The sequence below is a fragment of the Semicossyphus pulcher genome, unplaced genomic scaffold (assembly GCF_022749685.1).
Source record: "Semicossyphus pulcher isolate SPU_LCO1_2020_fin unplaced genomic scaffold, fSemPul1.0.p SCAF_3, whole genome shotgun sequence".
In the NCBI taxonomy this organism is placed as follows: Eukaryota; Metazoa; Chordata; class Actinopteri; order Labriformes; family Labridae; genus Semicossyphus; species Semicossyphus pulcher.
The window spans coordinates 23,307,910-23,331,087 of record NW_027211704.1 but is presented as its reverse complement, the minus strand read 5'-3'; the positions used below and the strand labels follow the sequence as shown (position 1 = coordinate 23,331,087).

The 23,178-nt window shown below is 42.9% G+C and overlaps 1 protein-coding gene across 2 annotated transcripts in view; it reads left to right on the top strand.

Annotated features, from left to right (window-relative positions):
• magi1b (membrane associated guanylate kinase, WW and PDZ domain containing 1b) overlaps positions 1 to 23,178 on the top strand; it is a 141,822-nt gene that overhangs the window by 43,181 nt on the left and 75,463 nt on the right. The window lies entirely within an intron of this gene.

Here is a 23,178-nt window from a genome sequence, read left to right as displayed (position 1 = left end):
TTAAACACAGCTAGAATCCCACTACTTCTCATTACTACACTTTTAGCTGCATCAGCAAAACCGGATGTGTGTGAGTGTGCTTGAGGTAGAGAAAATGGCAGGGTTTTTTTCTTGTGGTCTGATAGAAGTTCCCTATGGACGGACAGCTGTATAGTAAGATGTACTTGTCTGTCTGTGTAGAGGGGTGTCAGTGAGTTCAGGACATAAGGCCTCTATTTCAATAGCATTGTGGCCTAAAACAGGCCTTTGATTACAGTTTTTTTTGTTTAAATTTAATGTAAATTAATCCGTGCTGTTTTTCTGAATGACTAGCTCAGTGAGAGTGTCTGACAGCGTGTAGCGAGACATCTTACACCTGACCTCTTTGCGTTTCCGGTTGTCTCTCATCTCTCCTTCATCACGCACTCTGTCTGTTTGATTAATCCTCTAGATTAGTTTTTAAGTGTCACCCACCCACTTCTCACTCCTAACGTCCACTCCTCTTCCTCGCTTTCCGTGTCTCCACTCTCCTTTTGTCCTTCTCGTTACGTCAGCATCATTATTTTTTTGCTTTACCTGCCCGCAGCTGGAGGAATTTATTTTCCCTGCAGCGGGAGATCACTTTCCCCTCCAAAACAATGATTAATGAAGCACGGTTTCTGAGTAGGCAGGAATGGCAAGCACGCCCCAGATCTGAGGAATATTAATTGACTCAAGAAGGACTCGGTCACAAACACTCATCACCGAGGCTCTTACCTCTCCCTGTCTGATGTTTCACGCTCCTCCTTTGTTCTGTCTGTTAAATTAACCCTTTCTCAGTCGATGTGATGCATGAGAGGTGTCAGCGGTCTGAACATGTTGAACAAAAAACAAAAACTCTCTGTCTGTATAGTTGCACACTACATAGCCTTCCTCTTTGCAGGTAATTGTATTCCTGTCAGTGCATGCTATTTTGACACAAAGCCATGTCCATTTCCTGTGGATGAAGCCTTTTGTTTTTTGTTTTGTCATTGTTTGTTCCTGCCTCTGTGGAATTGTCCCAAGTACCACCTCACCTTAATCCCATGCAATGCTGTGGAGGGAGCTGTTTGATAAGAGGAAATGTATTTATAGTGTCAGACAGAAAAATTCAGCAGGCACTGGTTTAGCTTAGTCTGTAGGGCAGGCGCCCCATACAGGGAGGCAATTCCTCGCCATGGGTTTGACCATTGGACCTTAAGTGCATGTCATCCCCACATGTTTCCTGTCTCTTTTCAACTGTCCAGTCCAATAAGGGCAAAATGGCTAAAAAAAAAAAAGGAGGAGAAAAAGTTAGCAACTAGCTTGTGACAATAATGGAGCACTTAGCAGCTAAAAGGCCAAATATCTCACGCAGAAGTTGGTGGAGACCAAAACAGAGCTAAAACAAGAGAGTGTATTAGACTTAAATCAATATTGCGTTGATTTAGTGGCCAAAAACACAACTCCAAATGTCTGTAGGTGTGTAAATAGGCAGCCAATGTTTGCTAATATCTTTTCTATGAGTGATATAACTTGTTCCCCCACTCAAGAAAAAGGCTTAACATGCTGATGTGGTATTAGGTATATTTAGTAAGATGAGGGTGATGAATGGATGGGGAAAAAAAGCTAACATAGATTCAATTACATTAAAATTATTTTAAATTGTTTCGAGGTGGTAGAGTTTAATTGGTCAGTTCATGTGCATACCTGCTTTCAATGCGTTTTAGAAATCCAACTGTTGGTCCCCAAGATAAAAAAAATTGCACACAAACGTACACTGTCATGTAAACACCTTAAAAAAGTTAGCTAGGCCTCAGTGAATCTCAGAATAAATGTTTTACTTCTGCCTGACTTTGTTTGACTTTAAGGATAAAAATAGAAGAGGAGAGATGTGTGAAAAAGACTACTTGTCCTTCTTTTGTTTACTTAAGTATGTGGCAGCTGGCGTTTGATTGAGTGATATGCCTCTGCGGTTCACCTTCTGACAAGTTTAAACGCTCATGAACATATACACTTAAAAGTCTTTTTTCATTTGAGTCTTGGGTGCACCTTTCTTTATCACAATACGTGCTGCTGTGTTTTATTAGCGCCGCTGTGTCTTTCTTTAGCTTTTATGAGCTGAGAGTATTGCTGAGTTACGCCTCTCCATGTGCCCGGCCAGTCTCCAAGGCAAACACGCCTGTAAGCCTCAGCAGCCTCAGCAGCCTCCGCTCTGTGTAATGTTAGCTTTGGGTCTGGCTCCTGCACATTGCTGGAGTTACCGCTAAGGCTTCTGACTGTGCCCAGGAATTAGCATGAGCGCTAACATCAACACAATAAGCCCTTACCACCTAATTAAAACAAAGTCAATTTCCACCACGACCCACATTTTCAGCTGTGACTCCTCAGGCTTGCCGGGGCCTGCGGTGATGTCATGTTGTGATGGTATTTAGTGCAGAACCAGTTATGTATTTGTCTTGGGTTACCCAAGTTTCACTCACACTGGGAGAAGTTGTAACAGAATCCTAATTACCGACTCCCCTTTAAGCTCAGCGTTTTACTCTCGACTATGTTGGACCAGAACGCAGCGAAAGGTTTAGTTGTGCATGTGTGTGTCATGAGAGTGTATTGATTTCTGTGTAACCTGTAAACTGTAGCAGTTCTGCTGACGGTGGCCTTTGATGTGGGTTTTACTGGTGCTTATGGAGATGCAATGCAATCTGCTTGTGTTGTCGATGTGTCGTCTAAGAAAGCGATTATTAGCTGCCAAGCGCTAGAGTGAGCTCATCAGTCAGTTGATTGTATCGTTGGGCAAAATGCATGTAGAACATTTTAGTGTATAGATCCTGAAACACAGAATCAATACACTGCATAACTGATCTCACTTTAATCTCAGTCTCGGGTCCAGTTTGTCAATCTCTTAATTTGCTCTCGAGCTGTGTTTTATGTTCCTGACGCAGCTTTTAATATGTTTTACATTTCGTGGTTACCATAGCTTAGAAACACTGTGCATTACATTTTAATGGCATGTAGAACATCTGTTTAACATCTATTAAATGGATTGCAATGACATTTTGACATTAGACGGTCTTGTTGCCAAGGGGAAGAATCTTAATGACTTGGCAATAGCTGGCTTTTTCCTCTTGAGCAACTATGAGTTTGACATTTGTGATTTTAAGTGAAATTTTCTCAACTTTTGGACGGATTGTCAAGCAACTTGGTTCAGAAATTCATAGAATAGTTACAACTTTCCATTTAAAGGGCCAGTTCGCCGATTTTCAACCTCAATCCTATCATGCAATGCAATTTCGCTCTGTGCCTTTGGAGGATGCTATCCGCTTCTCCAATGGGCCCAGGAAAGCCTGACAGACTGCGTAAAACGTTTTGAAATGCTGACTGCAGACCTGAAGATCTTTTAGGCAATCCACCGGTATATTCTCGTCATATTTCAGATTCTGTACCGCTCTGAGCCATTGCCTGCAGCGATCAATCTCCTTGTCTGGAAAACGGTAGTATTTCACTCCAGCATCTCTTGCAGTGCCGTTACTTTCAGAGGGAGGGGCGCAAAGCACGCTGGGTGTTGTAGGAATGTAGAATGGGTGAAACCACAAGCTGTTTGTACAACTTTCTCCACAGCTATGGCGCCAATTTCAAATATTATTGCTTCCATCGATTACAGAGAACACCAGCTTTGACTGACATCAGGTTAAATTGTAATTTGTTCAATACTATCGTTTATGATCAAATCTTGCAGAACTGACGACATTCTCAAAATGTTGGCTATGATCAAATGTTTTGCTGCTAGCCTGCTAAACTGAGATAGGGAACATGGTCACACCTGCTAAACCTTTGCTTTTAGACATTGGCATTGTGAGCAGGTTAGCATGTTTAAATTAGCATCTAGTTTAAGCACTGTCGATGCTTGCATGTCTTAGACTCTTGGAGGGTGGCTGTGGCTCAGTGGAGTGGAGTTGGTCGTCTCAAAGTCGAGAGGTTGGGGGTTCGATCCCTGACTGTGTCACATGTCGAAGTGTCCTTTGGCAAGACACTGGACCTCAAATTGCTGTATGAATACCTGTAGATCCTGATTGGAGATTGACAGTAATAGACTTTGCTTTAACTGGTCAGACGAGTAAAAAAGCACCATATAAGTACAGTCCATTGACAATCCATTGGCATTGTTAGAAAATAAATGTCACATAGAAAAGTAACGATTTACGTGTTAACTGAATCTTGACTGTCGAATTTTAACATGTCTCCCTTTTTTTCCTTCTGTCTCTCATCCATGTTCCTGCTTCTCTTGATTCTCTTCACAATGATGATGACTCTTCTTCCATCACTCCATCAGGTAAGAAAAATACCGCCTTCACTTTGTTATGTTATGAATGTCAAGCCCTGTCTCCTACATCATAAAGATTGTTGTTTTACAGCAAAGCACACTTCCCTTCACCTGCTGCAGATTCGAATACAAACGTTGAATTTCCATCATACCATAAATTGTAGACAGACGAGCAGAGGAAGTCGTGAAGATGAGGAATGAGGCAGATATTTCCGCACTGAACTGCCTAGTGGGGGTTTAAAAATAATATTTAAACAGCGGATGACTGTGTCTGTCTGCATACCAGACGGCTGATGATGATGGTGGTAGTGATGCAGAGGAGTAGGGGGTTGATGAGAGGTGAACAGGTGGAGAGGATTCAGTATCAAACAAACATAAAACACAGAGGGTGGCCAGATGGAGTTTCTTTCCTGTTCCGATGTACAAATGACGACATCTTTTTTTTCCCCTCCCGCTCGTTTAACGGCCCACAATCCCTTGAGCTTCGAGCGCTCACCGCAACCCAGCTCGCTGTGTCACTGTTACTGACGTTTAGTGCATTTTCCATCCCATCCCTCTGATCTCCTGAAAATCCAGCAGCACGGTGAGGAGCCAGCCTTCACAGCTCACTAAAGGAGCGTAGATAAAGCTAACGTGAAGCGGCAGCATGCTAAAGCTCACAGAGGGAGGTCTTTGCAGGGAGTTTTGCAGTGCAATTTTCATCCTTTTTAGCTCATGGATCTGCTATTTGTGGACACGTTTATGGTACTTAGCGTGCATACGTTTTTGGTATGGATGCAGATGTTGGTGGCTGGTGTAACTAAAGCTTGAAACACAGCACTGGATATGCGTTTTTACACAAAACCAATAGGAGACGGCTCAGTAAAATGTCAATCAAAGTCCTTTCTATTATGTAACTCAGTAAAAAGGGAAAAATCCATCCCTTCATGCTCTGGCATTGATCTCTGCTGATCCAGGGCAGTCATGTCTCCTGTCATCACATTATTTTGATTTTAGTAACTGAACTAAAATGCTGGCGCTCTTATTCAGAGTGATTTAATTGGAAACAAACACTCCAGATCTACTCAAGAACAGCCAAGCAAAGCCTGTGAAACACTTGACCATGTGATTGGCATCCACAGTGTCTATAAACTCTGTATTTGCCTGGGTGGTCCTGTCCAGTTGGGGGCTAAATGAGAGCTTGTGCATGTATGTGTGTGTGAGGAGGGCGTTCCCGTCCACTCAGCACATTCCCTCCCTGATGGTGGGGGCACATCTGTGGCACACTCCCTGCCCTGGCACCCTGCCAGGCCTCCATGCCCCCCCCAATCCCTTTTTCTCTTCCTCTGTTTTTTGCCGTCCCTCCCCTCTTTGTGGCTGCTCCTGCCTTATGTATTCCCTCCTTCACCTTCGAATGAATAATAATGTTACATATTCTTGATAAAGTTTTTGGTTTGAGAAAGCAGCTGTCTGATGACCTCAGCATAGTCATATTGACCGTATTCACATGGCGGCCATTTTTCTCTGACGTCATGCTCAGGGTGGGAAGCTCAAAGCTGTTGTAATGTCTTACTGTTGTGTTCAGCGTTGTAAGTCCGATAGATGTACCGTATCTGACGATTTATTTTAATTTTACTGTTTCTTGATTAATAAGTAACTAAAAGACATGAACTGTGGAAAATCAGGAGGAAGTCTGTCCGTATATAAAGTTTAAACAACATATTATTTAACACTTTAGCTGAGCACTGACAACAGCTAACCACTTACTAGCTAACCCCTAACCTGTTTGGTGTTGGACAAAATATCGAACAATATATCGTCGTCCCGACTCGAGCAGTACAACTATCGATAGGTAAATTTTAATTTACAAATATACGACACTCCAAACAGATATTCCCTGCAATTTTGACTCCACGCGCCACTGCGTGTTGGCTTTAATGACATGACTGAGCATAAGGTGAGCGGAAAATAGAAGGCCAAAGAAGAAGTTAATCAGATATTGTGATGTATCATTATCTGATTGTCTTGAAATATATGAATTATCGTAGGATCGCTGTATCGTGATATTATCGTTGCCATGGACCATGTATTGCGTATCGTATCATATCGTGAGTTACCCTGCGATCCCCACCCCTAATCACCGTCAGCTAGTAAGTTATTGAAAGCAAGTATTGCTTGTAAGTGTTACAAAAATACAATAGAAAAGGCGAAAATGGTTATGTTAGGTAGGAATTTACTTCCCAGCTAACGAAATGTTGAGTTGGAAGTGTTTTAATTGCTAATTTTAGTTTTCTAACAGCTTTTCCCCAAAAAGTTCAAATGACTTTAACGTGATGCGGAATTCGTTCGAATTATATTGAACAGTAAAATCACCAACCCCCACCCCGTACGTAGTGGTACATTCAGCACTTCTGAGGTACATTGGTGTTAACGTGATCAGGGGCCGGTTTAACAAAGATGTTTTAGACTGGTCTACAGTGTTAGGCCAGTCTTAATATTGCTCATAGATTAGTGTCATGCAAGTTTGACTGTTTCACAAAAATAAAGACACATTTTAGGACAAAAAAACAGACACCTTCTAGCTCAGCTCTTAGACACATGTTACCATGGTAACAATCAGTGACACCTGCTGACCAGTAGCACCAAATTTTGAACGTCTTTGATGGTCCTTTCAACGGTCGGATTAACGCTGTTTACTGTTGCTGCAATTTTTTCCCATATCAGGTGTTTTTGTTGTTGTTACACTCTTGGCTGAATTTTCCAAGTAAAATGCCCTTATGCCCTATACAATATTTTATTCAGACTCAAACACAGAGGACTTTGAGTCGATAGTTTACCTGGTTTAAAAACTAATTGGTGGTAAGTTGGTCTGAGAGGCTCACTCTGCCTCCTCTCACTGAGCTGCAGCTGCTGTGTGGTGTGACTCAGAGACTGTGGGAAAGGTTGTTGGAGTGAGAGATGAATCCAGACAGACTTTCGGCCTGACCTCCATTGTCACTGCCACACATATACACAAACACGCTGAAAAACTGTAAGAGACTGCTCACACAATGGAGTTGTTCAATAGTCTGTCTGCATGTAGAAGAGGTTCTTTTGATACGAGGCGGGCAGCATTCATTCACTGTGTGTTTGTCTCTTTGTTGTGTTGAGTATTCGCTGTCACAGTGAAAGATGGAGCTCTTTCCTTTTTTTTTCTCTCTCTCTCTGTGTGTGGGTTTGTCTATGACGACAGTCAGAAGACCCGCAGTTGCAAATGATCGTGATTAAAACTGTATGCAAAAAGGCATTTGTGAAATGGCCATTGTGAAATTGCGGAAGCCTGATTTCCACTCCCACGGTGCACACTCCCCTATACTGCTTTGAGACAGTAAACCAGTCATGTATTCAGCCCGACCACTAGATTTGTCAGCACCATTTGTGCAACACAAATGTTCTGGAAAAACTCACATTGCTGCAAATTGCATTTCGATGATATTACTCCCCCATCTACGAGGGGAGTAAGCACAAAGCAAAGGTTAGAATGAAGTTTCCTTCCCGTCCTGAAACTATTTCAATTAAAGTTGAAATAATTTGTTTTTACAAGGGAGAAATCGTGACTATAACCGAAGCAATATCACTCAGAGTGAATCGAAGCCAAAACAACAAGCAAAGGAATTGATCTAGTATAGAAGTGCTGAGTAACTCAGAGTGAGACAAAGCAAAGAGACAATTACTGAACCTGACTCACTTATTTACAGAAAAACAAGAGATCCTTCAGTGTCTGGGATTCTGATTACCTCAAACTTAAAGCTCCTGTGAGGAACTTTCTTTCAGTATGTATCACTCACTTTAAATTTCTGCCCTGTAAAATGTAAACAAAGGCAGCGTGCAGTTAACCGCTTCGTCTGACACCTACCCCCCGCCAGCAGTTTCAGGCATTAAAAATAACTATATAGAAATTCTCAATCTTGTCGCTGATGGTCTGGTTTGCTTTTGTAGCTCATACAGAGACATCAGAATTAACTTCAGTCTGTTTCATAACCAGCGAAAAACTCCTCACAGGAGCTTTAATATTCATAATAATACATAAAAATCAACAATGCCATCCCGCATGAATCATGATAAGCTATAGTATCTACACTTGCCTACCATTACACAAGGCTGCAGTTATTTATAGCATCCTCAGTGTTATTAACTTTCCACACACATTCCCACACAGATATTTTGTCTGTTTCCTGTGCCCAAAATCAAATCGCCTTTGTTTATTAATAAAGTTTTATTGGATTGAATGTAGTTACTGTGAGGATGTATGTGGCCCCTGGTGTTTCAGCTGCGCATTTGTGAGTTTAAATTCAGCTGCATGGTTATGTTCAGGCACATGATCGTGTACGATGTGAGCTGCTGACAGTGATTTCTGGCTGCCGGTTCCCAGCCAGCTGATCCCCTGTCTGTCTGTCTGTCTGTCTGTCTCTGGGTCTGGAGTGTAAGGCCTGCCCTGCTGCACTCTCAACCTCATCCTCATCTCTGGCTGAAATCCTCCCATAGCTCCGTGGCACACTGCTCTGTACTACTCTCTGCTATAACCCGACTGAAGGAGGCTGATACGTCCCAAATATACATAAAATCAATCCCATTATTGTCCAAACATTAAAAGTCATGCTTTACTTACTCTCGCTTATGCTTGAAAAAGGTGAATTAATGAAAACACAAACATCATCCATCATCCACGTGTCCTTGGTAGATAATTTGATCCAGTTTTCTCTTGATGTTTTGCCACCAAAAGTTACAAAAGTGGCTCACTTAAGAAGCGTATGGATGTGGAATATTAAAGCTTTAAAATGCCAAAGTAGTTTTCTTTTGTTAAACTACTTTCAGTCCTTCATAGTCGGACATGTAGAAGGAGAAAGCCTATAAAACCCTATGCAAACGTGTACTTAGAAATACCATGATATAACACTGGAGAGAACTACGACAGTAAATAATGTAAGTGACACTTGCTTGGTTTTGGCTTAGCAAACTGTCCCTTCAGTTGCTGCTGCAAAGCTAACATGCAGAGCGAATAAGACGGCTTCCCAGAGCCAGCTCACCAGCTCAGACAGTGATACTAACTACTATTACTACAGCTAACATCACAACAACAGGGTATCTGGACAAATTAGAGTTTAAGCAGAATATGTGTAGTCGATTTCTGCGTGTTTAACTGTTCCTTTAAATGAAAATCATCATGTCATCATTTTGTATTTCCCATTATTGATCCCATACAAGAGGCAGCTATTTGTCTCCTCTTCATCTCTTAAGCAGCAGTGCTCCACATGTTTGACAGCAGAGAGGGAGGTGTGTCTGTCCGTCAGAGTGTCGTCACCGCGGTTTGGAAGGAGACCTCTGTGCTGGATTAAAAGCTGGGAACTGGCAGCCTCGTCCTCGGACCTGGTCCCGCTCCAACCTGAGCCTCTGTCGTAATGCGCTGGTGACAGTGTTAATGAGGAAGCGCTGACTGTTTATCTGCGTGCGTGTAGATCTCCACATTCTTTTGAGGGCGTGTTCGCTTGTAACGACTGTACAAGAGCGGGATGAGCGGCCCAGTTCCACGCAGAATCATCATCGCCCTCTAACTCTTGCAGAGCTCCCCTCATGGTTCACTGGGCTTCGTGTTGCTCATCAGTGCTAGGACACTGCAGATAGCTTGTAGTTAAATATGTGTGCGCCTCTGTTGAACACACACACGCAGCACATGGCACTTTACACGCATGAAGCTTCACATGTAAGTGCAAACACAGGACAAAGTGGGGTAATTGATAGGCGAGATCTCATCCAGGTAGACACTCAAGCTGTTTAAAGGTTCTTCAAGTGTGTGTGTGTGTAAGACGTTTGCATGCATGACTTGTGGGTGACTGGGTGCATGCAACTTATTCAAACATCTAATTCTGTTGCATCTTTAATGAGTTCCTTTCCTTATTTTTTATGGGATTTGTTCCTTTAATATTTCAGTAAATGACTGGATAGTGGTGCATCATTCATACTAATCCTCCCCTGCTGGTTGTAACTTAGAGTTACAACTATGCTACTGTGTGTGTGTGTGTGTGTGTGTGCCTCCGTCTCTGGCCTGGAGTCAGCTGTTAAGGGATGCAGCAGTGGATGAGCGCTGCCTGATGCTGACCCAGAAACGACTGCAGACGTAACCATCAGTGACTGCTGCCCCATTAGCCCACAACCCTAAACACACACACACAGCTCTGGATGTGTGAGTGTGCGTGTGTGCGTGTGTGTGCTTTTATGCATGATTTTTTATTTTGTTTTGTGTTCAGGTCAGGAGCGGAAAACCTGTTTGGCGTTAGCTTCGCTGCGAGAGCAAAGCTTCCCCCTAATTTAACATAATAATAACAGAGATGAATGGTGAGGATGATAACGTGGAAATAATAGAATTAATGTGTGTTTGCGTGTTGTGTTCACTTTCCTGGAAAACATGCGGCATAAATGGGCCTTCAAGTGTTGTCTTTCCCTCTATCTGTATGCTTCTTGTGTTCGTGTGCATGTATCCCACCCTGTGTCTAATTTTAGATAAGCGAGCAGATGTGTTGTGTTTGAGCGTCCCTTTTGTATGCATGTGTTACCAAATGTATTCATCCGCATTAGCGAGCCTGTACGTCTGTATCTGTGCGATCACACAACATCTTGAGCGCGTCTTGAGTCAGCAGAGTGACAGGAGGACAGGAGCGGGAAAGTGGGTCAGTCGTGCCCTCTCCAGGCAAGAGGGAGACAGACAGATAGATAGACGTGTGGATGGATGGATGGATGGATTGGAGAAGATGACTAGATGCTGCTCAAAGGGTATGGCTGACTGAAGGAAACAAGGATTTTAAGGATAAGGGGGGTTAAATAAGGAATTGCATAAGAAGGGAGGATGGTGGGAAAATAAGCGAATGTGAAGATGTCAACAATGTAGATCTCAAGGCGACAAATGCACCAAAAGCAAAACTAGATTAATATATAAATATGTCCATAAAGACACAAATAAGGTTGCATCTCCTCTGTGAAGCCAGTGCTGCACGATCTGCAAACTATCTAAGCTCAGATCAGCTGCAAAACCCAATCAGTGCAAGGCAGCTATGGTATCAGCCTTTTTAAACAGGCGCACTTACACACACCTAAAATCGAAGGTCTCACACGCAGGCATCAACAAATTTACAGTCAGCAGAAGCATGCACACACACACACACACACACAGAGTCCATGCTGTCCCTCACTCGTAATGATCCTGAGTGACATCTGCCCCCTGGTGGCAGAGTTAATGAGCTCGCCCTGTTAATCATGGAGAAATACCGGCTCTTCCCCTCGTGGCCAATTAGAGGCCAGGAGCTCTGTGATGAAGACAAAGAGTCCCAACAGCTGCTTGTACAGTTGTAGACAGGCAGGAGGAACGTGCCACGCTCCAGGTGTGTCTCCGGTATGAATACACTTAAAAGAAACCTCCCACATTTGTCTTTTTTCTCTACTCACGCTTCTCTCCTCTTGCTCTAATTTCTCCATCTCTCCCCCTGTTGTTTACGTGATCCGTCCCCTCCCTCACCCTCTCCCGCCCTCCCTCCCTTGCTGTGACCAGTGGTTGGTCTGTCATTGCGCCGTTCACCCACTGTGGGCCTGGGGTGACTTAGCACCGTGCCTCTGATTACACCGCAGCGGTTGTTCATTCATCTTGCCGTGAAACGGAATGGAGGTGGAGAGAGGCCAGGAGATATTATGGTAATACATCTCCCCGCTATTGAGGCCCAATAAACATGCAAACTTTCAGCTTAGTCACACGTTTTTCAGGTCATTTATATGTAGCTTTGGGAGTTATTTGCTGATGGTCTGAGGTTGATTTTTATTCTAGTTTGACTTTTGATCATTTTTACTGTAATATGTCTCTTTAGACAAGCTCCTGTGGCTGCGGCTGTTGATTTTTTGTAACCTCGTAGCAAAAAATGTGCACTCCAGTGACCCAATTTTTTCTTTAAGTGAAAAAAATGTGAGCAAAAAATATGGAGTACGATAAGTGCAATAAAGTAGGAGGAGCAAACTGGAGCTACACTGCTGATTATATGAGGGTGTGGTGGAGGGAGTTGCTGAGGAGCATGATCAGACGTTCCCTGGCTGAGTCTCACAATGGCAGACCCCCAACTGTTTAGAGATGGGCCTGCCAAATGCAGGACCCAGCCAATGTAGAGTGTGCACCAGTGGGTGGAGGACCACCGGACCCAGGGGAGGGAGTCCCCCTCTCACAGAGCACACACATTTGATGATGTATTTTAGTTGTCATTATCGATGGTGTTTTTATTATTGACCTGAACATTTTTCAATAAGAATATGACATTTAGATTGATTTGTCGTGTTCTGTTAAAGTGATAATCTCAAAGATCTCACCATTCTCTTGGTGGCACCTATGGCGATAAACAGGTAATGGCGGGAGCACACTTCCCAGATATCCAGACAGTGTTGCATGTGTGACGTCGACGGTTGGCTCCCGTTGTAACTCTTGATTTTCCTCGGTGACGGTCGCTTTCCTTTTCAGACTGTTTGCCTTCATCTGATCTTTTCTTTGTTTCTTCAGCCCTAGTAGATTACTGTTAACTTGCAACACTTGCAGAGACCGGAAAAGCAGCCGCTTAGCTCCGCCTACCCTCTCTGGCAGACCAACCACTGCTGGGTGATGGAAAACGCGTCACTAACTGGGCGGCGCTTGTGAATTTTTCCGTCAAAGTCGCTACAGACAACCAGTCCATAATACTGCAAATGCACAGGCTTTCATCAGTGGGCCGTCGGCTCAGTCACCATTGTGTTGCCTCATTTGGCGATAGTACTTTGGCAACTTAACATAAAGATAAGCATCAGTTGCAACTAAAGCATCAGTTTACCTGTGACAAGGAACATTTCTCCTGTGAGTGTTGCTGTAAAATTGTTGCACAGTGTCTTCGGAGGTGTCAAAGTGATGACTCTGATGATGTCATGAAGGCATGCCATATGAATTTTAGAGTTTGACAGATGGTGGGCATTTACAATCTACACTTTTCCTTTACTTGAAAGGAGCAGTAAAAGGCGCCGTTGAGTTGCAGCATTGTAAATGTAGGATCCAGCACTTTTTGGAGGCTGACCCATACTGAGACTGAACGTCAGCATATTTTTTTCTCTCCTTTTGACAATACATTCCTTAAAAAAGTGTCTCGCTGGACCCAAACTTTATGGTAGATAAATCAGTGGAATAACCCTTTATGACATGTTGTTGGCACACATTGTTGCATAAGTGGGCGTGTTATCGATTTATAGGGGTTCATAAGGAAGACAGCATTACTTTTTTCATATTATTTATATTCATACTGTAGGATAATGTTTTAATCAAATAGAGAATAATTCTATTTTATAAATGCATTTAATGTAATTTTTATGGTAGCCTTGTCTTTCTGCTGACGCAGGCCTCTGTGCTTGTGTTTGTACATGAAGAGCACTTAGTCAAACGGCAGCTGAAGTGTGTGAAGGTTTAAGCTCGCTGTGTCCCAGGATCCCCTTATCAGCGTCTACATGTCTTCACTATAAACACACCGGTGCCTTGGCTGTCACATTTCCCACTGGCTGTAAACGCATCATATTCTGGTCATTTAACCTTTAAAGAGTCATTCCCTCTTGTCATCCTTCACTTATCTGTTCATCATTCCTCCTCTCAGTCTATCTTTCTTTCCTCACTCATACAAAAGTCCTCCGTCTCTCTCTGTGTGTAAAAGTGCTGACCTGCCCTCTCAGCCGAGGGGACCTGTTTTAAATCTGCAACCAATCAGCTGGCCTGTCACCGCGAACTAATGCTCCCATTGGTCTTGAAATGCCGCCTGTCAATGAGGAGAGATGGTGATGGAGAGGTAATTCCCTCCAAAACACTCGTGTCCTCTGGCTTATGCATCAGTCAGTCAATAATCACGTCATTAGCTGGGAAAATCTCGGCCTTCAGGCAAAAGATGGCATCGATTAAATGGTTAATGTTTGCGGCTCACTTAGAAGTTGCAGTCCTTGTCTTTCCACAATGCACCACCCCCACATGTACAGTACACACACACACACACACACACACGTATGAAGAGTCACATGTCTGATCTCTTAATTCACTGTCAGATTGCAGCGGGGAAATTGACGCCTCTGCTGCAGCCCCCTTTTTTGCCGCTCTCCGTGCTGAAATCAATCCTCGGAGGATTTCTTTTCCCCGTGTGAAGGACTACGATCAATGAAAGCAATCTGGGACATAGTAAACAGGCGAGCGGCTCCGGGACTCACAACCTCGCAGACAGGATTGAAGGTGCTCGATATCGGCAGGGATTTAACCCTGACCGCGTCGGATCTGCTGTTTTTCTATCTCGACTCAAAGGATAAGAATAAGTTTTTGTTGTTCCAGAGCTGAAAATAAAAAGCAGTTTCTGTAACACAAAAAGCTCCAACTCACATTTAATGAGCCCCTGTTTATGATATGTGTGTTTTCTTATGATATGCCTTTATTTGCTGTATTGCACAACACAACCTCACTGGTTGTATTAGATTTCCCTTAAGAGAAAAGAAGGTTTAGGCTCATGCTGTTAAAGCCACATCCAGAGACATCATTTCTGTGTCTGTGTGCTTTTTCCTCCTCAGTTTAAAGCTGCAAAATCTCATACAAGCGTTTATTGAAAAGGTGCTTTTTACTGCCGCAAGGGGCTCGGAGAAAACACTTTCATTTACCTGTGCAGTAATGTATGAGCACTGTAGTATATCCATATTTCAGTTTGTCACAACTACATGATGATTGGAACACTATTGGTGAACGTGAGGACGATAGAAATTCTCTCCTGACATGCAACAGCAGAGAGCAACATCACATAAATCACGCTGGATGCTGGAGGAACATTCTCTATGCTGAAGGCAGCCTCTTAACTTTTCACTCCACATAAGCCATGTGTACAGTTTTATTACATTTCTCCATGAGACGTTTAAGAACACATAAGAGTGGGACTTTGTGTTGCTTTTAGTTTCCTACCTCTTCTGCAACAACTCTTCTTTACTTTATTTACACAACATTCATTTTTGATGTTGTTTCTAGGTGACAGTATCTGACCATTTTCACACCAAAGAGCTTAACAGATTTATTAAATCATGCATATAAAATTCAGACACCAACAACAGTATTTTTCCCTCCTTTGGCTTTAACATTATGCTGTTGTTATATCCAGAATGTTTTGTAGGCCTTTGACTGAACAGGACCTGTATTTGCATATATTGACTATAATATACATATATTTCTAGTCGTATAGATTCTACATATACAAAACATTTAACTTTAAAAATAAGATATATTTCTCTCTCATCGTTGTATCTCTTTGAGTACATCTCTCCTTTGTTTTTGTAATATCCTGTTAGTCCAGATGGGGGCGGCAGACTATGGCAGACTGTGACCATCACCACCTTCAAGCAGTCTGTACTCATCTGGCAGCTGTTGCTATGGATACAGAGCCCGGCCATTGCTGTGATTCAGCCACATCTAATAGAGGAACATAGGGGGTAGTGTTGAGCTCACAGAGAGGGATGCACACACACACACACCTAACCCCAACAGACACACACACACCTGTCTGAGTTGATATGAAAAAGTGGTCTTCTCCACATCTCTGCAGTTTGGTTGGAAACTTTGACTGCTTATTCAGAGAAAGCAAATATATAATGCAATCTGCATTTTCTCTAGAAGCACTTTAGGCTGGCTGCACTGTTTGTCAGACATCAGACATAAACTTTGCAGCTACGTTGGTTTAGTCACCAGTGATCACATGGACCTGCACGTATTGACAATCAGATCCCTAATCTGGTCAGGGGTCAGATTGAGCCCTCTCAGATTCTCCACATGCCCCCCGCTCATTAGGACATATGGTTAAGCTGTGATTAGTTGTGATGAAAATGTTAACTGTAGATAACTGCTGCTGGTTGAATCCATTAACTGGCGATTAGCCCTGATTACCTGATTAATTAGAGCCGTGGACGGACAGCTCACTTAACACTTGATTACTTAAGACACGACTTTGGACAGCCTGTTTGTGTCTCCTGGCTAAATGTAACTTGTAGTAGGTCGTGTTTAAATGGCACAGATCTTTACTATGTCCCACTTTGCAGAGGCTAAATTTAACAATAAACAGCCCACTGTATTTCTAATCTTAGCCCCGCCTGGCTACATGTCCCTTGATGTTAAAAAGACAATTGAGGAGAGGAAGAAAAAAAATGTTGTTTGTTACCTTGTACGCCAGACTGTGTGTGTATTTTACATCGATACAACTCAGTGCCCAGCCAAACATGGAGGTGCTGCCAAATCTGAGTTGGCTAAGTGTAAAACAGGCTGGCACCGCGGCGTATGACTGGGTTTCTGCTTTGTCACTTAGACTGGTGCTCGGTGTTAAGAGGCGGACCGTGTCTGCCTTCGCCCAGTATGCTGATTGAACTTAGATGCGGACGTTTCTGTGATGAAATCTGTTTTATTCATACAGCCCAATATCGTACACCTCAAACGGCTTTACAATTAATACAGCGTATAACTGCCTCTTTCCTTAGACCACCTAAAATAGGGTTAAGCATTTCAGGGCAGACTATATATTGTGATTATTACCAAATTTTGAGTCTGAATCTAGTACACAACACCGTCTCCTGTCTTACCTACAGCCCTATGGTACAGCCTTTCTTCTCAGGTACTCATCACTGAGAGTCCTCGCTATTGGCCCAGTGTTAGCGTCAGCCACAATGACCATCTTAGTTTTGTGCGTTAGCATTCCAACATTACCACCAAATCCAAAGTTAAGCTGAGGCTGACGGTATTTGATCATAAACCCAGTGTTAAAGTGGGCTAGCATTCAATGATACAAGGATTTCAGCTCTTCTACAATGTACCCTTTGTTGACTTTTTCTTTGGCACTTTACACAAGCTGCCCGTAATCTTTTCTGTCCTCTCTCAATATCAGGTTCTCTTGATTCTCTAAATAAACCTCATTACCCAGGGCGCACTGTGTGAAGCTCAGGCTCACTTGTCATCTGCGTGTCTAAGTGTTACATTAACCTAAAAAAGTGTCGCCCTGATACCCAAAGGGTGCAATAAGAATATGAAGAATTATTTGCCTCATAATTAGATTATTGTTGGAAATTATTTTTTACTCTATAAGTTAAAATATTCGTCACCTTGGTTAAAGAAATTCTAGAATATTGTCTATATGAAATAATACATAATGCAGTTTATAGACCGACAGAGCTAAACAGAAGACAAATAAAACATGTAACTCTGTTAGCATAAGGAAGTAAATACATGAAATACACCCAAAATTATGGTCAAAACATAAATATAATGGGGCGCTGGTTTGGCTCGGTTTGTGCCCCGTGTGCTACGGTCCTCGGCGCACTTATCGTGGGTTCGACTCCAAATCTGCTGATTGTTTGGTGCACGTCGTCCCCACACTCTACTTCCAACATCTCTCTTCAGCTGTTGTATATAATAAAAGGCAAAAATGGTAGATATAATAACACATCTTGACCTAAACTCAGGTTATTTAAGTATTAGACTGTTTCAATTTTTTTAATTTTACAGTGATTTGAGGAAAACCGAGGTCCTCTTTCTCGTGTGAACGTTCCTCTGAAGTTATATGTACAGTAAAACTTCCACTACAGGGCTTCTTCCAGTAAAAGTAAGCCGGTGTAAGTAATTTTGGCTTGAGCCCACGTCTTTAATTGGCAACTTCAGCTACTTTTCAACGGCCGTCGGGCCTTACAAAAACGTCTGTGTAGCATAAATGAAGCTGTAGGTTTTGAATATCAGGAAAGTAACCGGGGCTCTCCACTATGTAATGACACTGCTCATCTGGAGCGTGAAAGGCCTGTACAACTCCGTGACTCCTGCCATGTCCAAATCACCAGAAATCAGTCAAACCTTTTCCTTTCCCACTCCGAGCAGGAGGATCGAGTTTCTGTGTACTTTGGTTTTTCCATGCTGTGAATACAGATGTCAGCTGCCAGCGGAGGGTCTGCCTGGTGCCATGTCTGGCGCTGCATGTCTGAGCAGGGCCTTGGCTGGCTGATCAGAGCCGAGGGGTGCAGGGGTGGGCTCAATGGGAGATGCCTGGAAAGTAGTGGAGCTTTTCACATTTCAGCTGTGTCTAAAACTCTTTTGATGCTTTGTCTGGCTTACTCTGATTTTCTCTTTCTGTGCGGCAGACTCTCTCCCCTCTCTCTCTTGTATGAACCCCTTCTCCCCCACATCCCCTCTGACATGGACCGCGTGTCTCCTCCTCAAAACCTTTCTTGTTTTAGGGGGCTTAAGGAAAATCTATAACAGGTGGGCTGTGTTTGAAGGATATGTCTTTTCTAATTATCTGTTTGCTGAGGGATTCTGTCGGGTGGCTGCTTGGCCAAATGTTCTCCCAACCCAGCCCTGCTGCCTGCCTGCTGTTTGTTGCCGGTGTGTCGAATTTAATTCATACTTTAAATCGTTGAATGAAACCAAATCACTGCTAATTAGTCATGGGTTCTGAGTCAAAATTTTACGTCTGTGCTGCCCCAAACCCAAGATTTTCCTTGCCAAAATGTAGTTGTAAGTTTAAGCCCTTAGTCATCCCACCTTATCCCAAGGTCAGGAGATGAGGTGCGCAGCTTTTGTAGGTAAAGATTCCTTCAGAGTTCATCGCTCGCAAAGTTATAACTGGCAGCCGAATTGTCCGCTGAGGTCTACTCCTTTCCAAAACACAGGACATAGTATTCAAAACCAGTAAAAACACTGAATGTAGCAGTTTGAAACTCTGTTTCTAGGATGCTGTCCAACACTTGTTTCTCTTGTTACAACCTAGATCTAACAAGTGATGGGGTCCTGACTCGTAGCAGCAAGAAAGCAGTCCGCTTGAAATGTTTGAAGCTATGATTTTCAGCTGCAGAGTTTACTATATCAGAATCTGATGGCCACAGGCAGGAATGACTTCCTGTGGCGTTCTGTGGTGCATCCTGGGCGAATGAGTCTTTGACTGAACGTGCTCCTGTGCTTAACCAACACATCATGGAGTGGGTGGGAGACATTGCCCTAGATAACCCGTCATTATGACGGGGGTGTCAGACAGAAGGATGCTGTCCGAGAGTCCAGCTCCAGCCCCCACAACGTCACTGGCCTTGCGGATCAGTTTGTTCAGTCAGTTGGCGTCAGCTGCCCTCAGCCTGCTGCCCCAGCACACAGCAGCAAACAGGATAGCACTAGCCACCACAGACTCGTAGAACATCCTCATCATCGTCCTGCAGGTGTTAGAGGACCTCAGCCTCCTCGGGAAGTAGAGGCTTTGGAGGTACAAGACTTTGTGTGGACTTCATGGCATGTGAGAAAAAAGCTCCGTGTTGCAGCCATCCCCGTGTTCCTTTTTTCCTGGCCCTAATGTCAAGGCAAAGCTACCTAATGGGAGTGTTTGGCATCATGGCGGGCATGCTTTCTCATTATATACATGGTGCTAAAACAGAGCGAGACACTGCAGAAGCAGTTAATGGGCTTATGGTGTTAACATACTCTGCATTAGGTCGGAGGAGCTGACTAGCTGCCTTAAAGGCTTAAATGGAGGTGAGACGTGGTCTTCTTGACCTTTTTGCACTCAAGATTTGTGACAGATTGCTGACGAAGCATCCACAGAATATTGATCTCAAAGATAATGCAGTCAACTTTATTTTCACTATGCGGACCAAAGTAGACCCAATTTGGAGCCAACCAAAAGTCTGAAATCCAAACATTGTGGGTGCACTTAAGTAGAGTGGTTGTACAGTAGTCCGCTGTTATTTTAAGTAATGGACAGGAAAGAGAAAAGAGACAGGAAATGTGCTGAGAAGGAAGTTGACCGCAGACCAGTAACAACACATTATGTTGGGTAGCCGCAAAACGAGATGGAGTTGAATCCCAGACCTCGTGCACACTTTGGTCTCAGCCAACACCTCAGTAAAGGTCAGTGAAAGGCTAGTGGACGGGCATCTTCCACTCTTTGTGGGTGCATTGGGGGCAAGGTAATGTGCATGACAAAAGGGGACCAAGAAATCATAATATGATAGTATGAAGGCAAGACGACGAGAGCTACGAATCGTTTTGAAAGAACACGATCTGTTACCCCCTTCAAACTTCTATATTTTGAATCAATTCAGACATTGGTCCCAATCTTGCTCACATCAAAACTGGAACCGTGTCCAAATTTTTTTCACACACTCGTGCATTATACTGACAACAGTTGCTGATTGGTCGACATCCTTATATTGTGTGTAATTACAAAGTGCCCCAAAATAGAGGGAGAACAGAAAGTGCCATCTACTGAATCAACTCTTTCAAAGTGATTATCTTCCCCTTATTCATTAACTTGTCAGTCCTTCAGGGCCCCGTCATTCACGCTGTCCTTCCTTTGAAGGATTTCTGATCCTTTTCATAAAAACATTGTTGTTTTAAACCCGATAAGCATGCACAAAGAGAGAGTTAGGGGCCGGACAGAATCTGCGAAACTGGATTAAAGCTTATGTAATGGCTCCTTGAGGTGCTGTTGCTCGCATGCCAACGATCAACCAAACAGCAGAAAGTAGTGACTCATCTGTACGAGCCGAGAACTATTTTACATGGAATATAATTAAAAACCTTTTATAACAAGCAAGTCAATCAATTGTTGCAAGTGAACCCTCATGTTTTTAAGGTCGTCCACATCCGTTCCTAGTGGCGCCACATTCTGTCAGGACTCACATTCAGCAGTCTTAAAAATGGGATTTTACAAACCTTTTGCAAAGTTATTTTTGATGCATCAGAGTGAATGAAAACGCTTGTTATTGTTTGCTTTAAATAACTTACCCCACGGCTAGCCAAAAAATGATAAACAATTAACAGAAACATCAGAATAAATTCAGTTTTTTAAAAATGTTTTAAAAAAATATATATTGAAGACACTGTACTTTGGACTGTCCAGACACCGAACAATCTAAAGGGCTTAGATTTTTAAAGACATTGGCGTTTACCTTTAAAGAAGTAGCAGCTATTCAGATGCATTGTGGAACTTGAAGTATCCAGCATTTTTGTAACTGCCTGAACCACACAAGACTGAATCTTGTGCTTCACCAAAGTTGACCAGTCTTTAAAGAAATCTATTTTTTGCAAGTCCACACATTTGATAAAAGTTCAGTTCAAAATCAGCAGGGCACCCCTTTAAAGCTCCTGTGAGGAACTTTCAGTTTGTGTTGTTTTGGCGCCCCCTGTGGACAAAGCCGTACCTCTTATCTGTTTGCTGATTTTGTCCTGTTCATGCTTAAGTGGTGGTTTTGAACAAACATGTCATCCTGCTTTCTTTAACAGTCAAATGTATCACTCACTTTAAATATTTGTCCCTGGAAAATGTAAACAAAGGCAGCGTGCAATCACTTCGTCTGACACCTACCCCCCCGCTGACAGTTTCAGGCATTAAAAATAACTATATAGAAATAATCAATCTTGTCGCTGATGGTCTGGTTTGCTTTTGTAGCTCATGTAGAGTCATCAGAATAAATTTCAGTCTGTTTCATAACCAGCGAAAAAACTCCTCACAGGAGCTTTAACGTTACAAGGTATATGAGCAATAAGACATTGTTTGGAGCCTGAAAGCCTGAAATAAATGGATGTAGCATTCAGGGAAACAAGCTTAATATGTAAATTAAGTAGACTTTTGTTTATTTATGGTATAATCACTTGATTATGTCTATGCCAATGTTAGTGGGCTATAAACTGTATTATAGGACATCGTACTTGCCAATGGTGGATCATATTGACCTTTGTCACGGGACAGATTTCCCATCACAAACCTCAGGCGGGGTCATAAAGCCAGCTGGGGGTCTACTAGCGAGAAATGGCCACTGCTTTGCAGTAATTGGCGTGTACAAAGGCCCATCGGGGTGTGTATTAGGCTCTCTTGTTGGCTTGTGACCTGTTGTGAGGATTAGTACGCAGTGATATGTCTGGATGGGACACGGCCAGGAGCGGAGTTTCCTCCCAGGAAGCAGCTTAGTCTCAACGTTCCTTTCAGACTGTTTACCAAGCGGCTGCGTGGTCTGTGGACCTTATGGCACTGAATATGTCACTCATTACTTCCATTAAATGTGTTTGCAGACTTGGGCCTGGATTCCTCCCCATGGCAAACATCCCTTTTACCTGTTTTGGTTTTGTTTTTCAAACAAAGTAAAAAGGCTCTGACAGCTTCTAAACCACTCTGACAATCTGAAAAGAAGCGACGCCATCATTCTGATTTTGATTATCACATTTTAACATCTACTCCATTATTGTTATTTATGTTTGTATGAATAACAGACAAAAAGTTGACTTAAATTAAAGCCATCGTATCATGTCTGTGGGAGGTGCATGTTGTGCCTCGATTGTATTTTTATAGTATGAACCTACAATCATTCTGCCAACCAGTGCAGAATGCTCCTCTGTACTATGCTAACAATCTCAATCATCTTATTAAACACACACACACACATAACGACACTCACACGCACCGACATACACACAGTTTCCATGGAAACAGGATCCAGGGCCTTTTATGACTGGTTGTTTGCCCAAGACAACTAAAAATGGTCTCAGCGTGCAAAGATGGGAGATAAATCATTTGGATAATAAATAATTGGACGTGTACTGACGGGGAACGTGATGAGATGTTTGTTGTTGCCTGAAGCGGAATTGTTATTCAATTTAGAGCAACACATTGTCATATTCATCAGGTACATTCTCCCATTTTTTACCCATTGATATCATACTTCCTCGCTCTTATGCCGTTCTGTTATTGTGTCACACTGGACGCTCAGTGTAATGACCACACACACATTCACAGTCAAACACACGTTGCACTTTCCAGCCGTGCTTCCCCTCAGTAGCCTAATGTGTGTCTGAG